The sequence below is a fragment of the Chroicocephalus ridibundus genome, chromosome 2 (assembly GCF_963924245.1).
Source record: "Chroicocephalus ridibundus chromosome 2, bChrRid1.1, whole genome shotgun sequence".
Lineage (NCBI taxonomy): Eukaryota > Metazoa > Chordata > Aves > Charadriiformes > Laridae > Chroicocephalus > Chroicocephalus ridibundus.
Genome location: NC_086285.1, coordinates 167,358,253 through 167,379,835, shown reverse-complemented (window position 1 = coordinate 167,379,835; position 21,583 = coordinate 167,358,253). Strand labels below are relative to the sequence as shown.

Here is a 21,583-nt window from a genome sequence, read left to right as displayed (position 1 = left end):
GCTCATTTCCAATTTAGATGCAGACAGACAGTAGGAGTAAAAGGTCAAAGATAAGGCATTTTCTACTTGGTGCATCCTTGAGCCAGAGGATCCTGCCTGAGTACATCAAGTCTGCAAAGGACAGTCATGGGTGACTGGCTGTTATATAGAGTCATAGAATCATAGAATAGTTTGGGTTGGAAGGGACCTTTAAAGGTCATTTAGTCCAACGCCCCCTGCAGTCAGCAGAGACATCTTCAACTAGATCAGGTTGCTTGGGTTTCCTGAGGTATGCAGGAGGGCAATGGATGTTCTGGTCCTATCTGCTAGTGGGTGGTAAATGTTGATAGAGGTATTGGAAGACACAGAGAAGGCAGAGTTACTGAATGCCTTCTTTTCTTCGGTCTTCACTGATAAAGCCGTCCCTCATGAATCCCGTACCCTGGAGGCAAGGGGGAAGGTCGGGAGAGAGGAAGACTTTCCCTTAGTTGAGGAGGACCGGGTCAGAGACCACTTGGCCAAGCTGGACATTCATAACTCCATAGGCCCTGACAGGATGCACCCGCGAGTGCTGAGAGAGCTGGCAGATGTTATCGCTAGACCACTCTCCATCGTCTTTGAAAAGTCATGGGGAACAAGAGAGGTGCCTGAGGACTGGAGGAAGGCTGACATCACTCCAATCTTTAAAAAAGGCAAGAAGGAGGACCCAGGGAACTACAGACTGGTTAGCCTCACCTCTGTCCCTGGGAAGGTAATGGAGCGACTCATTCTGGATGTCGTCTCCAAACACGTAGAGGAACAGGAAGTTATTGGAAGTGGTCAGCATGGATTTACCAAGGGTAAATCATGCCTGACCAATCTGATAGCTTTCTATGATGTTATAACGGGTTGGCTGGATGAGGGAGAGCCATAGATGTCATCTACCTTGACCTTAGCAAGGCTTTTGACACTGTCTCCCATAACATCCTCATTAGGAAGCTGAGGAAGTATGGGCTAGACGAGGTGACAGTGAGGTGGATCGAGAGCTGGCTGAGTGACAGAACTCAGAGGGTTGTGATCAGTGGCACAGAGTCCAGTTGGAGGCCTGTAACCAGTGGTGTCCCTCAGGGGTCAATACTTGGACCAATTTTGTTCAATATATTCATTAATGACCTAGATGAGCGGACAGAGTGTATCCTCAGCAAGTTTGCTGATGCTACCAAGCTGGGAGGGGTGGCCGACACTCCAGAGGGCCGTGCTGCCATCCAGCGTGACCTGGACAGGCTGGAGAGCTGGGCAGAGAAGAACCTAATGAGGTTCAACAAAAGCAAGTGTAGGGTCCTGCACCTGGGAAGGAAGAATGCCAAACACCAGTATATGTTAGGGGCGGACATGCTGGGAAGCAGCTCTGAGGAGAAGGACCTGGGGGTCCTAGTAGACAGCAAATTATCCATGAGCCAGCAGTGTGCCCTTGTCGCCAAGAAGGCCAATGGCATCCTGGGCTGCATAGGGAAGACTGTGGCCAGTAGGTCGAGGGAAGTCATTCTCCCCCTCTACTCTGCACTGGTGAGGCCACAACTGGAGTATTGTGTCCAGTTTTGGGCTCCCCAGTTCAAGAGGGACAGGGAACTACTGGAGCGAGTCCAGCGAAGGGCAACCAAGATGATTATGGGACTGGAGCACCTCCCTTATGAGGAAAGGCTGAAAGAGCTGGGACTCTTTAGCCTGGAGAAGAGAAGGTTGAGGGGGGACCTGATTAATGTTTACAAGTATCTAAAGGGTGGGTTTAAGGAGGACGGAGCCAGGCTCTTTTCAATGCTTCCCAGCGACAGGACAAGGGGCAATGGGCACAAGTTGGAACATAGGAAGTTCCGTTCAAATACACGGAAAAACTTCTTTACGGTGAGGGTGACAGAGCACTGGAACAGGCTGCCCAGGGAGGTTGTGGAGTCCCCTTCTCTGGAGATTTTCAAGACCTGCCTGGATGCAGCCCTGAGGGATGTGCTGTAGGCAATCCTGCTTTAGCAGGGGAGTTGGACTGGATGATCTCTAGAGGTCCCTTCCAAGTCTGAAGATTCCATGATTCCGTGATTCCGTGATTTGCTCAGCGGCCCCGTGGTACCTCTTCAAGGCTTAAAAAGGTGATGATGTCATTGACTTACACATAAGTCATTATCCAAATCCTGATAGGGAAGTCATGTCCTGGAAGTTCTGCAGGATCTGATAACGGTTACATCCAGAGATCAAAGAGCACCATCAGAATGAAAGGCAGAAAGAAGAGGTCTCTGCCCTGCTATGGAGGGGAAGACAGATGACTATTGGAGTTGTTTTTTGAGAAATCAATAGTCAAATGTTCACTGCTTCTTACTTCTTTTTTTTGGACAATTGGCAATTCAGGTCTTGTCTCTGCTGTTTGCCTGAATGACTCCCCAGATCGGGAATTAGTCAGAAAGGGATGGAGAGCAAAACACAAAACACAGCTACTCCATTGTAGAACTCTTTGGGGTGCCCACACATTGAATATTATCATTTTATAAAGGTCAGTGTAAGAGAATAAAAGGTTCAGGAAAGAGTAGAAAACTTCATCAAAGATCTGGAGCTGTTTCCCTATAAGCAACAGGTAGACACACCAGAAACTCTTCAGCCTGCAAAAAGACAAATTTTAGGGAGAGGACTTGCTTCAGTGTCGGTTGTGATGCAGACTAAAATCAGTTCTTTTTTGATAGGGCATTTTTCCTTTTCCCAAATCACAGTTTTGATTTCCTGCATGGTCCCATACACCAGTGGGTCAACATTAGTACCTTTTTATGGGGCCAGTCCATGACACAGGACTAGGAACAGGCAGCTCAAGGTTGAGGGAACAAAAAACCCCTTTATATCACTATTTTTGCTGAAGCCCTTGAATTGTAAAACTATGTCCCTGTTTCATAGACTCAGAATGGTCAAGGTTGGAAGAGAGGTCTGGAGGTCATCTGGTACAACCCACTGCTCAAGCAGGGCCACCCAGAGCCAGTTGCCCAAGACCTTATCTGGGCAGCTTTTGAATATCTGCAAGGATGGAGACTCCACAACGTCTCTGTGCAACCTATGCCAGTCTTCAGTCACCCTCACAGTAAAAAGTGTTTCCTGATGTTCAGAGGGAACCTCCTGTGTTTCAGTTTGCACCCATTGCCTCTCGTCCTGACCCTGGAGACAACTGAAAACTGACTGCCTCCATGCTTTTTGCACCCTTCCTTCAGGTATTGGTATACATTGATAGGACACCTCGTGAGCCTTCTCTTCTCCAGACGGACCAGTCCCAGCACTCTCAGCCTTTCCTCATAGCAGAGATACTCCAGTTGCTTCATCATCATCATGACCATCACGGCCCCTTGCTGGACTCTTCTGTATGTATGTGTTTCTCTTGTACTGGTGAGCCCAGCACTGGCCGTAGAAAACTAAAAACACTGCTGAAGCCCGGGCTTGAACCAGGGACCTTTAGATCTTCAGTCTAACGCTCTCCCAGCTGAGCTACTTCAGCTCTGCTGTGACATTAGTTTTCACAAAACCTGTTGGAATACAATTATCTTTCTGACTTTTACTGTTCATTCTGGCTTTCGGGACACTTGACTCTTGTCCTGTCCCTGGGGAGCCCTGAAAAGAGCCTGACTCCATCTTCTTTACACCTTCCTTTCAGATACTTATATACATCATCAAGATCACGCTGAATCTTCTCTAGATGTTTCATGGGACTTTGTACATGGCTGAACTACAAAGCGGTTTGGAAGCAATGAGAGAAACACAGAAAGTGAGTTTCATCGGAAAGCATTACACACAGGTTAGAATCATAGAATCATAGAATGGTTCAGGTCAGACCTTAAAGACCATCTAGTTCCAACCCCTCTGCCACGGACAGGGACACCTCTCCACTAGACCAGGCTGCTCAAAGCCCCGTCCAGCCTGGCCCTGAACACCTCCAGGCATGGGGCAGCCACAACGTCCCTAGGCAACCTGTTCCAGTGCCTCACTACCCTCATAGTAAAGAATTTCTTCCTGATATCCAATCTAAATCTACCCTCTTTCAGTTTGAAACCTAAAACCTTTCTTCTTCCCCAGTTTGAGAAGTCTTTAATCTACAGATTGCTAGGAACTGGGAGAATACAGCAGAGAGAATATTCTGTGATTTTCTTCTTGGCATTGTATTTTTTTCCCCTGAGTTCACTACTGTCCCAGGCTCCCTTCTTAGTCTGCTGTGCAGAAGCAAAGCCCGTACAAATAAAGCAGCCAGGGACTAGTGACACCCAGGGTAGGAAAACCCCTAAGTCTTTGGGATTGGGGTGCAGTTTGACCTGCCTATTGTCCTGCAGGTAATTGAACCATTCCTTTCATCTCAAATACAGTCCCACCACAAGAACTCCATTCAGGTTGCCTAAATATACACATTCAGTACTATTTGTGATACCTTAGGCTATACCAGCTGTCCCATAGCTCCTACTCCAGAGGACTGTAGATTTTCTTCATGACCCATCTCACATCTTTCTGCCCTGTGATGATGGCTTGAATGCTCTTGGGCTTCTTGAAAAACACCAGGCATCCAGAAAAATAAAATGCACCTTCCTAGGTCAGATCAATGGTCCATCTAGTCCAGTTCTCTCTCTCTGAAAATGGCACAGGGAGATGCTCCACAGGAGTTCATGTAATATGGCTGCAGTCCATTCCCCTTGTGCCATATTCAAGAAGTTGGAAGGAACATCTAGACCTGCTTATTCAATAGCTGTCTCTGGATCTATCACCAATGCTTAAGCCTGTGTTTAAACACCTGGCCCAAACATCAACTAGAAGAGACCAATCAGGTCAACAATTATCAAAGATCTTCAATTGAGAATGTCTGTGTGGATAAATACACAAGATAGGAATAATTCTTACAGCCACATTTTCACTGGTAACACCTCTCCAAACATGTTTTCTCAGAGGCTTGGCTAAGCTATCACTTCATAGAGCCCACATCATCCAAGCCCTGTTGGCTCCGAGCAGATGACAAGGAGCCATCTGCGGGTTTCTCCCTCGGTAAGGGAGCCCTGACAGGTCAGCTTGTGTGGAAGCTTGGCTCATCTGTGACTTGGCTCTGCCCTTCTAGATATCCATTTTTGCTTCACCAGCTTTCTTCTTGTCAAGAAATGTGGCTGCAGAAACCAAAGCAGTTCTGTTTCTCACCAGCTTTCCTCAGACAGGAAGAAATGATCCCAACACAGGAACTGCGGTATTTGACAACCCACTCTGCCTTGCTGGAAATATTCAAGCTTCAGCCGGGTACAAAATTCTTACTGAAAGATGAGCTACGCTACCACTTTGCAAATGTTAGCAGTGCTAGTGGAAACGATGAAGTGAAGGATCTGAAAAAGAACAAGCCTTGAAGGAAGTGCTACATCGTGGTTAAATTAGAACTTTGGGAACTGTCTTGCTGGGAAGTTGGCTTATTCAGATGGTGAAATATCATAACTGAAAGTCTATGAGCAAAGTCGTCAGAAGGAAGACTTAACAAGTCATATGGAAGAAGTTGGAAGCTTAGACTTTCCCTCATTGAAGAGAAAGAAATTAAACCTGTCCTTCTGGCTCAATTCAGATCTAAGAGTTGGAGCTCCATAGACAGCTCTGCTATGGGGAGTGAATGAAGTGGAAGGAGGAGTGAAGTTGGGATGACTGTTCTGGCTGCCTTGTGGGCAGGTCAAAATCACAGCTTTTAGCAGATGCTGCTTTTTTGAGCCAGAGCTGTGGACACCTCTCCCTGCCACACACATGTTGCACCGTGCAAATGCAGAGATTTGGGAAAACTGCTTTGACAGCCTTTCCATTGTCATGAAAGAGGGACGGATAGCCACTGTGATCTCCTGCTGGAAAAATACCCTGTCCATATGACACTTATTTCCCTCAGTGAGACTGTTCCTGGTTCTATCTCTGTCCCCACATTGACCCCCTGTGCCAGAAACTTTCTGATATGTAGCCTTGTACTTCACTTTTCACAGAATCATGGAATCACAGAATTTCAGAGCCGGAAAGGACCTCCAGAGATCATCTAGTCCAACTCCCCTGCTAAAGCAGGATTGCCTAGAGCACATTACTCAGGACTCCATCCAGACGGGTGATTTCCTTCTGGTGCTCTCCTCAGGTCACTTGTGTGTCCTACAGCCCAGGGCATCTGTAGAGTGTGGGCTGCCTTGTTGTCCTATCTCACCTATCCTAATTCTCCCTGTCAAAACTCCCATTTCATTCACATCTTGAATACTGTCTGTTTTGTTTTGGTGTCCCCATCCCAGAAAGGATATGAAAAAAACCTAACCAGTGGAAAGGGGTGATAAAGTCACTTCCACACAGGAAGTGGTTGTGTAAACCTTGTTTATTCAGTCTGGAAAAAGAAAGGGTAAAAGGAAGGATAGGATCTAGTGAGTTAGATTAGCAATTGATTGGCTACTGTGTCTTCTGATGAAGGGTTATCAGTTGAAAGGGTTATCAGCTGGAATGAGCAAGTGCCAAGATCAGAACAAAGAAAAAGGAGGAGTTTCTTCACATAATGTCTGGTTAGCTGGGCAAGTCCCAGCCATAAGATATTATAGATCTCAGACACTCAAAAGGTGACTGAGCAGATTAATGGAAGTAAAAAAATTCCATGAAGAGCACACAAATATGAAACTACCTACTTTTGTTCGTGTAGTGCCTAAGCCACAAATCTCTGGAGATTAGGAAAGCATCTGGTGATATAACATTACATTCTTTTTTCTGTTCTTATAGTCTTCTATAACTCATGGAAAATGTTGCAGACTGGGTTTTGAGCTAAATGTTCTTGTGTACATCTTCACTGGCACCTCCCTCCCTATACTTCTTGAAACATCAGAAAAGTGTCAGCCTGCTAAATCATGTTGGCATGGTGGGCAGAGACGTTCTGGAGGTGTCATTTCATGCAATCAACCAACTGATCTACCACTCCCACTCAGGTGTTTGAGGCTTTGGCCATGTCAGATGACAGGAGATCCCTCTGTCCCTATTTTCCCTCCTCCCATTCTTCCAGTTTTCCCATCACTGAAGACTGATCTGCCTGTGCTTTTTAAAATATGCATCTGGCAGCCAGATGCAGCCTTTTGAAAGATATTGCATTACATCCGTGTAGAAAGCTACCACTGAAAGTTTATCCCAACAGCTGACGTGCCTGTCCGTGTCAAGAGGCATTAAGCTGGTCTTCGTGGGACAGTGTGGGTACATCACCCCTTGCTGAGTGCACAGGTTTTTTTTTTAATGGGGATCAATGCATCAATCAGATGGAGGCGCAGAGAGTTGAACTTTTTTATCCAATTCAGCTCACCAAATTTGTCATAAATCTTAGTTTTTATTGCAGACTTCCGGGCACCAAACTATGCCACTGATGGGATTTTGTCCTATTTCTCTACTCTTAACACAGCTATCTGCACCAGGGGAGTGACAGACAACTGCAGGGTCAAGACGCTATTGCTTTTCACATACTGACTTTGCTCTGATGTATCAAATAAAGCACACGCTCCTCCTTTAGTTTTCTTGAATTTTTCTGTCTCATTACACTGAGTGGGCTCCTGGTTTACTTGAAAAACATTTTTAGTGATTATCTCTATTTTGCTGTCGCTATTTTCTCTTCTTTCTCTTTTTCCAGACTTTTCTGAAAATGATCTCATTAAGAACATGGAAATCCTGTTTCTGAAAAAGGTTCCTTGAGGTTTGCAAAGGTCTCCCAGCAGGAAGGTTGCTTGTCTCCATTTTCCCTGCAGTTCAGCAGACCCCCAAGTGAGCCCATTAGCAAAAATGGTCTGCTTGGAAAAAGTTGTACAAAATATGCAACAGCAGCAGCAATAGCTCTGAAATGTAAGGCTCCAGTAGGCAACAAACTATGTTTGCAAACCTCATCTTTGATGGCAGTTTAATATGCTAGGGAAAGAATGAGATAATGGCACAAAGGGGACTGTGGGTGCTTGCTACCTACTGCAATAGCTGTGGGGGGACATACTAAAGAGGATGGAATATGGGGCCTGAGGTAACTCAGTTGTTATTCTGGAGAGATAAATGCATCTTTGAAAAACAGAACTAATGAATCCCAGCTGCCAAACTATGCTTGTCGCATAGCCCTTTCCTTCTTCCTCCTTAAACCTGATGTCTAAAAGATGTTGAGATTGTTAGCCCGTCCGTTGTCGGGGGGGGTCACTAGTCATTCTTTAAAGTTTTCATTTAAGATTTGTCTTTTAGGAATCCAGGATATGAATAATAGCACTGCTGTCTTTATGTGCAGTATCCACATCTTTGATACATGTACCTTGGATGGACAGATGCAGACTGAGGTCCTACCGCTATCTAAGAAAAAATTATCTGGATCTGCGTGAATATTTGCAGTCTTCCTTGTAGTGAAATACCCCCACACTCACTGCTAGGGAGACACGGCAAGAACAAACCCCAGACTTACCATTTAAGTTCTCCCTGGGTCTGAATCATTCTTTTCTGAGAAAACTATGGTTTTGTGTTTGCACTAGTGAGTCTGTTATATGAAGAGAGAGGCCTGAGAGATCTTGGATGGATTTCACTCAGAGTGATGGGGCAATTTGGAAAAGCAGAGATCTATGCTCGTAAAATTCTTGTTTCCAGTTAAAGGAAGGTATTTGAGGCAGAACTTTCTGAGTTTTATGGGGGTACCTCAGCTGCTGTGCAGAAAAGAGAAGGCAATGACCATCTCCTTGGTTGTGTTCTGGATGGACCAAGGCTGACCAGACAACAGGAGAACACCTAGTCTGAGACTTCTGACTTGGAGCTAAGCACTGAGAGACACAAGTCTTGGCCTAAATTTATTTTGTGCCAATTATTGAATCTTGCAATTCTGCAGTTATTCTCAGCTTGCAAGTCCTGTTGCTTTTGCCAGGCTTAATAACATTTGCAGATCCCGCTCTGCCTCCACAAACTCACAATGCGCTGTGCTTTCCCCAGATCTTTCTTTCGAGATGGATCGCCCACTGCCATTTCAACCCATCAAAACTTCATTTTCAGAAGGATAAACCAAATGCATTCGGGAATCACTTTTTTAATAACTGTCAATAGACCAGAGCAATAAAACACGTACTAAGAAGCCAGAAAAAAAGCACCAAGAAAACCCTTGTAAAAATAACAGGTGCATTAAAGCGTGTGGGGGTATGTAGATATATTTGTAAGACAATAATACACAAACCAGGTGGTGTACCACCTCATTAGCAAACCACTTTTTCTTGCCAAAAAGGCTTTGGTGAGATTCCCTGAGAGGTTTCCCAGAAACTCACAAAATTAGTAGTAAACAACTTTTCTTGGGGGTTGGAAAATATTTTCTGACTCTGCCTAGCATCCCAGCCCCCTTCTGAAGTTTTTCTCTGTTTTGCAAAAAATCCAGAAGTTATTGGGAGGAAAATTAGGGAACAAAGGAGGGGGAATAAAATAAGTACAGGCAGAATCCACAGTAATCGGCTTCACATTGAAAAACATAAGAATGATTGCTTGGACAGTGATGGTATCTTGATGTATAAATGGGTTTGTTACTTAACTCTGGTGATTCATGCTGTCAGGCACAGGGATGAGGCAGCTGCCAAATTTGATGTTGGGAACGAATTTTCTCTCCCAAAACAGACTGGCAGGGAATTTGCAGACCTGAAGGGTCAATAAAAAGGGCCAGATATTGTTATGATGAACACATGGACAGGCAGGGGGAACATCCTGGAGCACAACAGCACTATCATGTTCCTACCTCATGGCACGAAGTACACCCCAAAAATCAGTGTGCAACCCTTTAGCCCTTTCTCCCACAGTTCCAGTAGACCTGTAATCCACAAAGTGATGACTTTGGTGGACTAGGTAAGACTACTCCCCTGTTTCCTGTGATGAGGACTAGGGCATGGATCTTTTCATTTTTTTCACATCATCTATTTCATCCATGTTTCTAAATAAAGCCTAACTGAAGCTACATGAATCTTAGCTGTTGGGTGTCTGGGGTACCGTGTTTTTTTTCTTTTGTTTTTAAAGAATGTCTAAAGAATGTGTTCCAGCTGCCTAGAAGGAAAGAGCCAGAAAGAAAAAGAGAACAAAGAAAAAGAGTGGAGATATTTAATTGAGATAATTTTAGCTGTTCTAAATGCCACAGGCAATCCAAACAAATATTTAGAGAGAGAAGATGAGGAAAGAGAAGAAAAAGGTCCTTACTGCTTTTTCAGTCCCCAAATTAAGGTGAAGAAAGTGTGTTTTCAGAGATGGAGCAAGACCCTACCTGGCTGCTCTTAGATAATTGCCTTTTGAGCCTCCATGGTCTTTTCTGCACTCTACCAGATGACAATGCAAACTCAAGCACAGCTAACAGGGCCTGATGTGGAAACCCTCTGTTTATGGGGCTGAGTGAAGAAATAAGGCACTCTCAGGGTGGGTGAACAGGGGTGGCCAGCCGGGATGATGTGAATTCAGATCCCTTCTTGATCTGGAGCCTTCTGTCTTAGGTGAACACCTGGTGAGGCACTTCTGGGTCAGGACAAGACTTGGTCACTCCTTGTGCGATCCCTACGCTTTGTGTGTGACTGAATAGGCACAAGCAGGGAGATGGTTTTAACTTTCCTGCAAGATATGGGACGCATGTCCTAGGGTATGTACTCCAAGATTTAAGACTGGCAGGTCTGTACCTTGGTCTGGCCTGATGGATATTTGATGAGTCATCCAAAATGGTAACGCTCTTGCAGAAGATGGTTCTATGTGGAGGTTGGAGCTCTTCAGTTGTGAAGAAATCATAATTCATATCCTAATTAAAAGAAAGGTGTTTTGAACATGGCTTCCCACAACTCCTGGGAAGGACACCCTACCCCATGACTATTCTGGAAAATGACAGCTTCCTTGTTAATAGTGTAAGTGAGAAATGTGATTTTAAGAACCTTTGTGTCCGCACCAAAAGCTTTAGGTAGAGACTGATGTTCAGTCAGCTTCCTGCATGACTGCTGTCAGAAACACAGGGGACCCTGATGAGATGGCATTGCCCTCACAAGACTTGACATAGCAGACAAATAGTGCACATCAATTACATGCAAAACCTGGGGAGGGAGTTGAAGGATTTTGGAGAGCAAGCAATGGATGGAAAGGAGGGGTCTGCATGTGTTCATCGTGGGGGTCATAAAACTCCAAATCTTAGGGTTTCCTCCCTCCTTCACAAACTCCCTTATCACTAGCATAACTTCAGAGAGCCTTCCAGGCTCTGACCAAAGGAGCACTGCAGGTATACCACTCTCCCTCCACAATGAAGAGCCTGGGGAGGAGGAAAAATGGCTATAACCCACCCCAGCAGGCACCACATTTAGGGAGCCATGCCCACAACATCCCTTTCTTAGCAATGCCCCAGGGGGGCTGTCCTGTTCCATTTTCACTCCCTGCAAAGCTCATCCGGCAGGCTGTCTCCCTTCCCTGTTTGCAGGCAGGTGGGGGAAAGGCAGGAGCGTGCCGCAGATCCGATCTCTCTGACACACACACTGCTTATCCTTTTTGTCTGCTCCTCTCCCTGCTCCCACTCACCTCTTCTCCTCCGTGCGCCCACCCATCTCTGTGTCTCATTCAGGGGCAGCTTGGGAGGCTTCAGGTAGCCGCAGGGATGGATACTAACCTCTACCAGGCTTCTCATAAGGAACGAACTCATTAATACAGAGCTGCTGTCTTTCCCTCCCCTTCCTCCTCGCAGCCAACCCCGACTGCTGAAAAACAGAAAATGGGGGTGTGAGGTGGGAAATCCAGGACACCGCATCCTCCCCCACAGCGTGGGCTGGAGTTTCTTTGAGAAGGTCAGTGGCGCAGCCACCATCTGTGTCAAGCTGGGAGAAATAGATGAGATAGGCAGAGAAACATTGGTTTGGTTGGCTGGACACTCCTGTATCTCCCCCCAGATCCTTCCCTCTTTCCTGTTGCAACATTCCTGCAAGGACCCATGGAGAGCTAAATCCTATTGTACTGTGAGTGAGCTGACGCTGCCTCCCCAGCATCCACTGGTCTGCAATCAGGAGCTGTGGAACAGGGCAGCACTGCCTGTCCCATCCCCATAGCCCTACAGCAGGACCATCTCCCCTCAGGTCATGTCTGAAGGACATTAAAATATCATTCCTCAGTCCTTAGGGGCCTTTCATTAAAATCGGGTGTAAATAACCCTGACTATAATTGCAGCCTCTGATTATTTTTCCCCCTTTTTTTCTTTTTTCCTTTTCTTTTTCCCCCATTTTTGGCCTTGCTGAGGTTGAACCGATCTGTGGGGAAAAATCTTCCCTTCTCAGCAGTCTTCTGTCCAGGTGGGACCACCCCTCCTGAGAGACAACATCCATAAGGAGAATGGAGATTGAGTAATTTCCCATGATCGTATGGGGAGGCACTAGCAAGGAAAAGAGCGGTGTCAGGATCGCTTCTGTCCCAGATGGATGCTTCTTAATCCTCTGTCCTTAAAAAGTGACTCCTTGTCCTTGTGCTCCTCATGCTGTCTCAGAGCAGATTGCACCTCATATGGGACCTGCAGCCCCTGACCCATGGACCTTCCAGGTCTCAAGCTCTAAATAGGACCCACACATACATCTCCACCTAACACTCCCATTTTTTTCCATGCTCCCAAATACACACCTTTCTCAGTGTAGAGATGTGAAGCCTCTGCAGTGCGTTTCTCCCATGGATATTCCCAGCCTGAGACCACCAAGCAGTTGTGTTCAGTGTGGGGGTAGTGATGTACTGGGGAGCTGTGGCACTGTGCCGAACTTTTTTGGGGGGAAGGGAAAGCTCCTGTAGAGGTTTACACAGCAGCTCACTCCCCAGCTCCTGCTAGCCCTGATCTAATATGTCTTTTAGTGATCTTTGGGGCCTCATACATTTGGAAAGAAGAAATTAGTACAGTCTGCTGCTTGCTTCTCACATTTCTCTGTTTCCCCGAGCTTCCCCACTGCCCCTAATTATCCATCTCTCATTTACAGAGACTTAAATAATGGAAATGGAAAAAGCAGTTGAATTAGAGGAGGATGAGGATGCTCTGAATGAGGCTTCCTCCCCTTCAAAAGTGACTTAATGTTACCCTTTCTTTTATTAGTGATGCAGGCTCCCCATTACCACACGAGGCAGCTGCTCTGTTGTTATCTTGAGCCGAGGGGACACAACTCCTGCACTGACTCAAGCTGTGTCTCCCAGTGGCTAGAAGAGATTAGCAACAGAAAGCAAGGATGCTTAGGGGAAATCCTTTGTTAACAATGATGCGCAGGGGAGAAGAAAATAGGAAAAATAGCTTAGAAGAAGGAGAAGTAAAAGGAAAAGTTTGAAAAAAGGTAAATTGAGCAACCACTGAGTAATACAATTTCTAAAAATGGGTGAGCTGTGGCCTAGTTTATGGCTTCACGGTGATGATGGCTGTCAGAGCAGCTAGGTAAGAACTGACATACATCAGCATATGGAGCTCTGGAGACATGGGTTTGTCTGGGAGCAGCAATCTTGTGCCCTACTGTGACCATAGAAAGGCCCTGTGTCCCTTTGGTGCCCTTTGTGATGCCTTAATGGAGTCCACTGCAAAAAGCCAGACACACATTCCTATTAAAAGAGAGGCAGAGCAACCTATACCCCACCATCTCAGGATGTTCATGGTCCATGGGCAAGGGAATCACCATCCAGACATTACAAGAAACAAGCAAGTAAACCATGTCCACAAAATTAGTTGTAATAAGTTTCCTTTATCTTTAGGAATGTCCCAGCACCAAGGACACCTGGGTAGAAACTCTAGTGCTAAATTAGACAGAAGATGACTTTGAACCTGCCAGGGGTGTTGTCTGAAGGCACCTATGAGGCCAAATCCTAGTTGGGCTGGTATAGGCAGGTTTGAACATGTTTGGGGATTTCAGTATGAATGAGAGTAAATAAAGCATTTAGAGGGGATTTATTTGTGCCTAAAGAGAAAAAAACAAAACCAAACAAGTACCCATCTATTCAATGAGGCAACAACTGATCCATGGTTCAGGCAGAGAAGAGTATTTTTGGATAAGCAGAAAACTAGACTATACACATTTGAAAGTGAAGGGATCTGGACCTGAATACATAAAAATAATCCTGTTTAGCGTGTCCCCATTATGAATGTGGAGTTCTCTAAGCTAGGTTTAGGGACATCAGCCAGAAGGAAGTTTATAAGGAATTTGAGAATGAGGTTAGCATGGAGGTGCCCAAACAAACATGGCTTTTCTTGCTGTGTCATGTCTTGGAAGATACCTACAATATTGTGTGCAAAGGGGATTCTGCGTCCCCCCCCCCAAATCTGGACCTGCTTTCTCTCAGCATTTTCTCTGATATTTCCCCTCAAAGGAACAGAGCTGTTGGCATTCACAGGAAGGGTAGGACTATGTAATCTGGTGGGGAAAAGGGGCTGTGGTGGATTTCCATGGGACTGTGACTGGCTACTAACAATTGCGACAAGGCAGTATTTCTGTTATGGCCTCTCCTCCTCTGAAAGGCACCCAGGAGGATGCAATGGATGAGTGATGGGTTTGTGTGCAGGAGAGACGTCAGCAGCACATGAAGTCAAGCTTACCACAGGAATCTCCCATTGCTTCCTCCTCTCCACAGCCTGTAGCTGGGAGTCTGCAGCTAAAAAATGTTCCCATGAGCCAGTCCAGTATCACTGATGGAAAAGCAGGCTCCCACCACCCCTAATGCCCCTTCCCACGTCCCCTAGTCCAGGAGAAAAAATCCATGTAGGTGATGAGAAAGTGAAGGAGGGGCTTAACACAGTCTCACCCATGGGAACAGCATGATGAGGAGCAGAAGTGGGTAAGCTACGGGGCAGTCTGAGCCACTCTATCATTGTCATGTGAGTAGCTGGTACTGCAAAGATATGTGGCTGCACAGCTTCCCCTGGCTCACCACATGATCAAGGGTATGGTCTGATGGCCTGGCAAGCTGCCACCAAAATGGACAATGTTTCTTTTTCCCTGTGTGGCTGTGATCTCATAGACTCATAAAATCATAGAACAATTAGAGTTGGAGGGGACCTTAAAGATCATCTAGTTCCAACCCCCCCTGCCATGGGCAGGGACACCTCCCACTAGACCAGGTTGCTCAAAGCCCCATCCAACCTGTCCTTGAACACTTCCAGGGATGGGGCAACCACAACTTCTCTGGGCAACCTGTTCCAGTGTCTCACCACCCTCACAGTAAAGAATTTCTTCCTGATATCTAGAATCATAGAATCTTCATGGTTGTAAAGGACCTTTGAGATCATCGAGTCCAACCAAACAACCTACAATCTCTGCCCTTCAAAGCATGCCCTGAAGCACCACATCTAGATGTTTCTTAAATACCTCTAGGGATGGTGACTCAACCACCTCCCTGGGCAGGCTCTTCCAGTGCCTGACCACTCTTTCAGTAAAGTCATTCTTCCTAATATCTAATCTAAACCTCCCCTGATGCAGCTTCAGACCATTTCCTCTGGTCCTGTCGTTATTCACCTGGGAGAAGAGGCTAACACCCACCTCTCTCCAACCTCCTTTCAGGGAGTTGTAGAGGGCAATGAGGTCTCCCCTCAGCCTCCTCTTCTCCAAGCTAAACATGCCCAGCTCCCTCAGCCTCTCCTCATATGACCTCGTCTCCAGACCCCTCACCAGCCTGGTAGCTCTCCTCTGGACACGCTCCAGCACTTCAATGTCTTTCCTGTAGTGAGGGGCCCAGACCTGAACACAGGACTGGAGGTGAGGCCTCACCAGTGCCGAGTACAGAGGCACAATCACTTCCTTATTCCTGCTGGCCACGCTATTCCTGATACAAGCCAGAATGCTGTTGGCCTTCTTGGCCACCTGGGCACACTGCTGGCTCGGTTTAAGCTGGCCGTCCACCAGCACCCCCAGGTCCTTTTCTGCTGGGCAGCTTTCCAGCCACTCTTCCCCAAGCCTGTAGCGTTGCCTGGGGTTGTTGTGACCAAAATGCAGGACCCGGCACTTGGCCTTATTAAATCTCATGCAGTTGGCCTTGGCCCATCGATCCAGCCTGTCCAGGTCCCTCCGTAGAGCCTTCCTACCCTCAAGCAGATCAACACTCCCACCTAGTTTGGTGTCATCTGCAAACTTACTGAGGGTGCACTCAATCCCCTCATCCAGATCATTGATGAAGATATTAAACAAAACTGGCCTCAAAACTGAGCCCTGAGGGACACCACTGGTGACCGGTCACCAAGAGGATTTCACCCCATTAATCACAACTCTCTGGGCACGGCCATCCAGCCAGTTTTTAACCCAGCAAAGAGTACACTTGTCTATGCCATGATTCGCCAGTTTCTCCAGGAGAATGCTGTGGGGGACAGTGTCAAAGGCCTTACCAAAGTCAAGACAGACAACATCCACAGCCTTCCCCGCATCCAGAAGGTGGGTCACATGGTCAGAGAAGGAGATCAGGTTGGTTAAGCAGGACCTCCCCTTCCTAAACCCATGTTGGCTGGCCCTGATCCCTTGGCTGCCCTGCACTTGCCGTGAGAGCTCACTCAAGATGATCCTCTTCATGATCTTTCCTGGTACCGAGGTCAGGCTGACAGGCCTGTAGTTCCCCGGATCCTTCTTCTGACCTTCCAATCTAATCTAAATCTCCCCTCTTTCAGTTTAAAACCATTACGCCTCGTCCTATCACTACACTGCCTCATAAAGAGTCTCTCCCCATCTTTCCTGTAAGCCCACTTTAGGTACTGGAAGGCTGCTATAAGGTCTTTCTGGAGCCTTCTCTTCTCCCAGTGCTCCTCTACCATCACCTTGCAGTGCCATGGACATATTAACATGAAACCAGATAGAAATGGCAACGCAGGGCCAGGACTGCAGGGGAGGGTGGGACGGGCTCTGTGGGTCACAGGTAGTCCTTAAATCAACATGGGCACATGATCCTGGCAGAAGGCGAGGAGCACAGCTCTCCTGGACCAGTGGGACTCTGTCAGCCAAGCCACAACCAGGGCTGTGCACTTCACAGCCACCCCACTGCTTTTCCTTATTTAGCAGACCTGTGATTTTCAGTGTTTGCTGCCAAGGGGGAGTAAAAAAAAACCACTAAATTCAGAAACTTTTACTAGAACACTTAGAGGGGCACCCTAAATGGGGGCAAGTGGGGGAAGTGTCAAGCGTGCAGTCAAACGTGGGCCAGACTCAGCTCTCAGCCTTGTGGCATAAAGGCAGATGAGATTTAATAAACCACACATGAATCAGGCCCTTCAACAGGGGGCTTGCTTGTTTTGCTAGCAACAAATATACTCTACCAGCTTGTCAGTGATGTGCATGGGAGGAAAATGAAGTTCATTTTATAGATGTCTTTCTATTTGTGTTGACCTCATGAGGGTCATAACAGCCAACACCAGAGTTCAGTTTATTGCCATGAAAAATACTGACACCTCCTTTGACTTTCTTGATTTAGCCTTAGGCAGGCTTGAGGAGGGAAACGCAGCACAAGGAGGCACTCATTAACATTTTCTCTGCCCAGTGAGGAAACGAAAATCACAAACATCCCATTAAATACATGGAGAAAAAAACCCTGTGAAATACAGAAGATATTTTTAGTCTGAAAACAAAACACTCTATCTTCCCCGCAAAGTAGGGCTTTCAGATGAAAAGAAAAAAAAGAGAGAACTTGCAGGCTCCTCTGAGCTAGAAGGAGTGGCAATAATAATAATTATTATGATTATTCTTAATATTGATAGAAGGTTGCCCTCAGTGTCTTTCTTGCTTCCCCACCTTCCCGGCACGTGATGTGTGGGCCCCCGCCGTGGAGGACAATGGGTGGCCAGGAACAATACAGCCGCTGACGTGAACCATGTTTTGAATGTGAAACTCTGCTTTGTGAGTGCCAGGAGTGCCAGCTTCAATGCAATAAAGTGTTCCAGGGCTGGAGATGGATGAATAAGAATGTATGGTGTAAATTAAACATGTTATTCTTTTTCCTCTTTTTTTTTTTCTTTTTTAATTAAAAAGCCTGGCACCTTGGTTTCTCTTAATTTTATTCCCTTCTTGAGGGTTTTGTTACCAAATAAATGACTGGCCAGCTTTGTCTACTAATTTACAGGAGAATTGATAGGGATTGAAAGGGCATGGAGGTGGAAGGGAGGGATTGTGGTTTCTTCTTTTTTTTTCTTTCTTTTCTTTTTTCTTGTAGAGGGAGGAAGCTATTCTGGAAGTAAAAGAGAAAATTCTAGCACAACAGATATAGGATAACACAGAAACTCCCTTGTTCACCAGTAGAAAAATTTGGTTCCTGCAAGAGCACGGGATTAATTGCACACTGGCCTTCAGAATTCTAACTTTAGGCACTTCATAGAGTCTTTGGTGAAAGACAGGGTCCTCCAGACAGTGGCTCAGAGAAGAAACACAATGGACATCACATTGCCTAATTGTGGAGGGGCCCTGGCATCACAGTAGGGTAATATAGCATCTAGCAGACCTCTTATGAGCACAAGACACTAAAAGACAGCACAATTCAGCTGCACCATAAACTTTCCCAAGCCCTGGGATCTCCCCCTTCTCACTCACCCACTAGGTTCATCTGGCTCACAGCTCAGGCTTATCTCCAAGAAGTGGCATGCCTTGCCATAAGGTAGTTCTGAGCAAAACGCTCATCCAGATGAAGTGGCAAAGGGATGTCAACTACAAAAAAAAAAAAAAACAAGCTCCATCAAGTTTGCTCTAAGGCGAGGTGCAGAGAAAGCCTGCAGCCTGAATGGCTGCAAAGGATGAGTGCCACTGGGCTCTGGGTACTTTGTGTCCTCGGCAAAGCACTGTTGTGACAGCACTGGGGAGGGTGCCAGTTCTGGCTGCAACTCAGTGCCCCTTTCATTTGGTCCTCATCCCCCCAGAGGGGTTTTCTGTTGCTGCTTGCTGACATGCGTTCCTTTTCTCTGCCTGTAATTAGTCTGTAGGCTTTTTTTTTCTCTCCCCTCATTTTTTTGGGGTCTGATCCTAATCTGCTGTTTAAAACTGTTCAGGAAGTTATCTCTAGGGAGATAACCCATGTTGACACCATCCCCACAGAGCTATAAGATGTAGATTTTGCTGTTCTATCTCCTCTCTCTGCTCCTGCTCAGCTGTTTTGGAGGAAAGTACCCCTGCTCACTGCTCAGCCTTCTTCCACCCTCATACTCACTTCCTCCCTCCCTTTTGCTCTTCTTGCCCAGCTCTTGTCTTGGACCTCCTGTGGCCACCCAGAGCACCACACACCCTGCAGTCTCCTCCATCCATCCCATTGCCAGTTCTGCTGAGGCCAGGCAACTAATTTCAACAGGACTCTGCCTGCCTCTTTGTAATTCCCTGGGATAAAGCTGCTGTGTCAATGAGAGCTTCCTTCCCAGTCAGCCCCAGTCCATGGCTCCTGTCCTTCCATGCCCGCCTGTCTCTCTGTGCCCGGAAAATGTCTGTCTGCCTCAAATTGCCTCTTTCTGTCAACTGGCAGCACTCTGTCTCCCTCCTCCCTTTGCTTCCGGCTCCCTTCTCTCCTCCTCCTCTACCCACGTACTTTGCTTTAATTAGAAATACAATGAAAATGCTCATCACTATGTCTTAATCAGCAAGTCATTCCCCAGCCGGTCCAGAAGGAAAACCCCCATTCCTCTTCGCCTCTCCTGTCTCCCCCACCACCTCCGCAGAAGAAAAGCACACAGATTAGGAGGAGAGCTCTATGGAAAGGTTGCTGAATGAGATGTATCTTGAAACCTGGACGAGCCGGAAGAAAGGGCCAACAGAAACCTTATGATATTCTACAAGGATAAATGCTGTGCCTGGGAAGAAAGAGTCCCTGGCAGTAATTGACTGGCTGGGGCTCAGAAATGGACCTGGGACTGCTGGGGTACAGCAGACTGAGCATGATCCAGCAGTGTGTCCTGGCAGCAAAAAAGGTATCCTGGACTGTGGAAGCATAGGCACAGCCAGGAGATCAATGGAAGTGATTATCCCCCTCTACTCAGGACGTATTAGACCATATCTAGCTGCTGCAACCAGGTTTAGGCTCCTTAGTACAAGACATTCACCAACTGGAATGAATTCAGCACAGATCATTGACATGGACAGGGCTACAGCACTTGCCTGGTGCCTGGTGTGGGACCAGGGCTTGTCTCCCCTACCTGTGGGGAGGTTATCAAGGAGATAAAGACAGACTCTTCACAGAGGTGCCTGGTGAGAGGACAAGGGACATCAGGCATAACTTGAAACATAACACTCAGCCTGGGTATAAGGGAAAAGGTTTTCCCTTTAAGGACAGTCACACAGTGGACCATGATGCCCAAAGAGGGTTCTGCGATCCCCATCCCTGGGGTTTTCAGTATCTGAAACCTGAACCACCTCATCTGACTGAGTAGTTGACCCAACTTGGAGTAGGAGGTTGAGCTAGAAACCTCCCGAGGTCCTTTCCCATCTTAATAATCCTGAGATCTTATGGCCAGACCTAAGCACCATAAAAGGTCATTCAGATTCTGATGAATCCCTGCATACTGAAAACTAAGGGAAAAGGAAAGAGAGGTAGCAAGGGCTGGAAATGCAGATTTGATGGAGTAGATTTTACAGCCAGTTCATCCCAGACTCTGGCATCTGATGGACAAAGTGAGGTTGAAATCAGGTCACCTTGTGAATTTAAATCCAGTCCCCATCTTTTCCCCATCTACTGGCAATTTCCTAAGTGCCATTGCTGGGGGTCTTGGGTGAGAACCTTTCCAAAGAATAACTTTGCATTAATTCAGAGATACATAGATAGCACAGTCTCTCCCAATTTGTGTGATTTTTTACTGGCAAGGCAGGTTTAAGGTGGACTTTCTGGGGTACAGAGACCACAGCATAAAAGTCTCCAGATTTGTCCCAAACCCTCATATGATTGACATTTGACCCTCTCTAAACACTAAGACAGATGTGCAAAAATCTCATGCTAAGGAAAGGTGGGTGAAACTGGAAAAGTAAGCAAGTCATATCACTGTCATGATATGTGTGGGGGATAAAGCAGCATCGGGAGCGTCCGCTAGGTTAGGAACCCTGACTTACACCCTCAGGCTTTTGTCCCCTTCCTCACTCGCTGGCACTCCCAACCTTCAACCACAACATGCAGCCCTTCTATGTCAGCTTGCTGCTGCCCTAAATAACCCTCCTATTTCCCGAGAGCCATACAGCAAAAGCATTTGTCCATATGCCATCACTTGGTAAGGAACAGACATGTACCTTCCTGCAGAACATGGATATGAGGGGCAAAGAGAGTCCTGAAACCTGTCTCTCATGCCCTTCAGCTTAGTCACTACTGATTTGCTCCAAGGGGACTCTGCTTTAACCAAACACATGGGGTCACTGAGACCTCCTTTCAGCAGGACTTTACTGAAAGACCATTCGTCTCCTCCGCATTTTACTTGTACCAGGCTGACTGCAGTCCCACCAGGAAACACGTGGCCATGAGCCACAGGAGCAGGGACCCATCCTAAGCCTCCCTGGCACACTGCCCACTACCTTGAGTGGAGGCAAAGCACCTCCCTGCTGGCAACAGGCTTGAAACCCCATTTTAGGTGATATTCATGAGTCAGCATCCCACTGCCTCCAGCCACTGTCACTGTGAGGGGATGAGAAGCCCCGGATGTCCTCAGAACCCCTCTGAGGGTGTT

At 46.7% G+C, this 21,583-nt stretch overlaps 1 non-coding gene across 1 annotated transcript; it reads right to left on the bottom strand.

Moving 5' to 3' along the window:
- Positions 1 to 3,405: 3,405 nt before the first annotated feature.
- On the bottom strand, positions 3,406 to 3,478 carry TRNAF-GAA (transfer RNA phenylalanine (anticodon GAA)). The gene has a single exon. It is a non-coding gene; the product is annotated as a tRNA-Phe (tRNA).
- Positions 3,479 to 21,583: the final 18,105 nt, after the last annotated feature.